Consider the following 3,132-nt stretch of genomic DNA (forward strand, 5'->3'; position numbering starts at 1 on the left):
TTTCTCTCCAAGAATGGGTCTTACCTCTGTGTGGATCATCACCTTAGAGAGGACACCCCCCCGAGCTCCTACAAAGGCCCCCTGGGGAGAGCAGAGCAACCTACCAGTGATCTGCTGGGGAAGTAGAGCATGGGCAAGTGGAAGGACATTCCAAACAGACTGCCTTTGTGCTATAAAGGGCAGGTCAGAAAGAAGGACCCTAATGTGTTGCCCTTACCTTAAAGCTCCGTAGTCCATTGTTTGTGCCTCCGTACACATCAAAATTTGACATCTTTTGTTTTTTTCAAGAGAACCAACGCACAATTTTATTTACTTTTTGGTAAATTTAAATCCTTGAGAGGTACAACATTGCAAGGATTCTCTGTGCAGTGGCCTTCGCAGGAAGACTGCTTCATGGTTTGGCAAGAACCATGCCACTATTTCTATGGCATGAGTAGTCTTTCTCCAGATCCTTTTTTTTTTTTAATTTATTTTTTATTTATTTTCAGCGTAACAGTATTCATTATCTTTTCACCACACCCAGTGCTCCATGCAATCCGTGCTCTCTATAATACCCACCACCTGGTACCCCGACCTCCCACCCCCCGCCCCTTTAAAACCCTCAGATTGTTTTTCAGAGTCCATAGTCTCTCATGGCTCACCTCCCCTTCCAATTTCCCCCAACTCCCTTCTCCCCTCTATCTCCCCATGTCCTCCATGCTATTTGTTATGCTCCACAAATAAGTGAAACCATATGATAATTGATTGTCTCTGCTTGACTTATTTCACTCAGCATAATCTCTTCCAGTCCCATCCATGTTGCTACAAAAGTTGGGTATTCATTTTTTCTGATGGAGGCATAATACTCCATAGTGTATATGTACCACATCTTCCTTATCCATTCGTCCGTTGAAGGGCATCTTGGTTCTTTCCACAGTTTGGCAACCGTGGCCATTGCTGCTATAAACATTGGGGTACAGATGGCCCTTCTTTTCACTACATCTGTATCTTTGGGGTAAAAACCCAGTAGTGCAATGGCAGGGTCATAGGGAAGTTCTATTCTTAATTTTTTGAGGAATCTCCACACTGTTCTCCAAAGAGGCTATACATACCAACTTGCATTCCCACCAACAGTGTAAGAGGGTTCCCCTTTCTCCACATCCACTCCAACATGTTGTTTCCTGTCTTGCTAATTTTGGCCATTCTAACTGGTGTAAGGTGGTATCTCAATGTGGTTTTAATTTGAATCTCCCTGATGGCTAGGGATGATGAACATTTTTTCATGTGTCTGATAGCCATTTGTATGTCTTCATTGGAGAAGTCTCTGTTCATATCTTCTACTCATTTTTTTTAAAGATTTTTATTTATTTACTTGACAGAGATCACAAGTAGGCATAGAGGCAGGCAGAGAGAGAGAGAGGAGGAAGCAGGCTCCCTGCTGAGCAGAGCGCCCGATGCGGGACTTGATCCCAGGACCCTGAGATCATGACCTGAGCCGAAGGCAGCGGCTTAACCCACTGAGCCACCCAGGCGCCCCGTCTTCTACTCATTTTTTGATATGATTGTCTGTTTTGTGTGTGTTGAGTTTGAGGAGTTCTTTATAGATCCTGGATATCAACCTTTTGCCTGTACTGTCATTTGCAAATATCTTCTCCCATTCCGTGGGTTGCCTCTTTGTTTTTTTGACTATTTCCTTTGCTGTGCAGAAGCTTTTGGTTTTGATGAAGTCCCAAAAGTTTATTTTCGCTTTTGTTTCCTTTGCCTTTGGAGACATATCTTAAAAGAAGTTGCTGTGGCTGATATCAAAGAGATTACTGCCTATGTTCTCCTCTAGGATTCTGATGGATTCCTGTCTCACATTGAGGTCTTTTATCCATTTTGAGTTTATCTTTGTGTACGGTGTAAGAGAATGGTTGAGTTTCATTCTTCTACATATAGCTGCCCAGTTTTCCCAGCACCATTTATTGAAGAGACTGTCTTTTTTCCACTGTATATTTTTTCCTGTTTTGTCAAAGATTATTTGACCATAGAGTTTCAGGTCCATATCTGGGCTCTCTACTCTGTTCCACTGGTCTATGTGTCTGTTTTTATGCCAGTACCATGTCTTGGTGATCACAGCTTTGTAGTAAAGCTTGAAATCAGGTAATGTGATGCCCCCTGTTTTATTTTTGTTTTTCAACATTTCCTTAGCGATTCGGGGTCTCTTTTGATTCCATACAAATTTTTGGATTATTTGCTCCAGCTCTTTGAAGAATACCGGTGGAATTTTGATCGGAATGGCATTAAAAGTATAGATTGCTCTAGGCAGTATAGACATTTTAACAATGTTTATTCTTCCGATCCAGATCCTTCTGGTTCTGTTTGGTTTGCCAGCAGGCGTCACTATGTTTTGCTTTATGCCCATAAGCACATCTCTCACCCAAGTAGAATTTAGTTTAATGTTAGGCATAAGCAAACACCTTCAATTTTAAAGAGAGTTGTGTGCTCTCTCTTGTTCTGGAGACACTGCCAGCAAAAATAGTCCTGGACCACAAGCTCCCTGACATAGTTACCACTTTAGAAGTCCTATTCCCAGCGGGCTTTCACAGGCTCCAGGATAATGGACAGAGTAGATTTGATCTCTTCTGATAGCATAAGAATCTCTCACTAATTAGAGAAGAACAAAGTACTTTTTCAATACAGTTTGTCCCTAAATAAACTGTGTTAATTGCCGAATCTAAGATATAGTGTAGCCCTAAATCTTACTCAGTATCTTAAAAAAATAAAATAAAATAAAACTAACTTTAATTTGTAGAAGGTTGATATTGCATTGTTTTGTTGTTACTATTTATCTTGTGGTGAAAATTAACATTACAAAAAAGCAATAGTTACATTAGTAATCACCAGAGAAAAATAACTTCGTTCTCCAGATTATGGTTTGAAAGAGCACATCATTTCACACTGACATTGCCTCAAAATTCATAATTAATCCTGAAATGATGTAAGTAAAAATTCTGTGGGTCAGTAAAGAAAAAAAGAGAAATGATTTTCCTAAAGTATTAAGATTGCTCAAGGCATGGCCATAAGCCATGCCCCCTTGAGTTTTGTGGGATCGTTTTCTTAGGCAAAGTGGACTTAGGATTGGCAAGAACTCAAACAGGACAAAGAGTACAC

The 3,132-nt window shown here is 40.5% G+C and overlaps 1 pseudogene; it reads right to left on the minus strand.

The window, feature by feature from the left end:
• Positions 1-325: 325 nt before the first annotated feature.
• On the minus strand, positions 326-2,525 carry LOC116590904 (annotated as a pseudogene).
• Positions 2,526-3,132: the final 607 nt, after the last annotated feature.

The sequence above is a fragment of the Mustela erminea genome, chromosome 1 (assembly GCF_009829155.1).
Source record: "Mustela erminea isolate mMusErm1 chromosome 1, mMusErm1.Pri, whole genome shotgun sequence".
Taxonomy (NCBI): domain Eukaryota; kingdom Metazoa; phylum Chordata; class Mammalia; order Carnivora; family Mustelidae; genus Mustela; species Mustela erminea.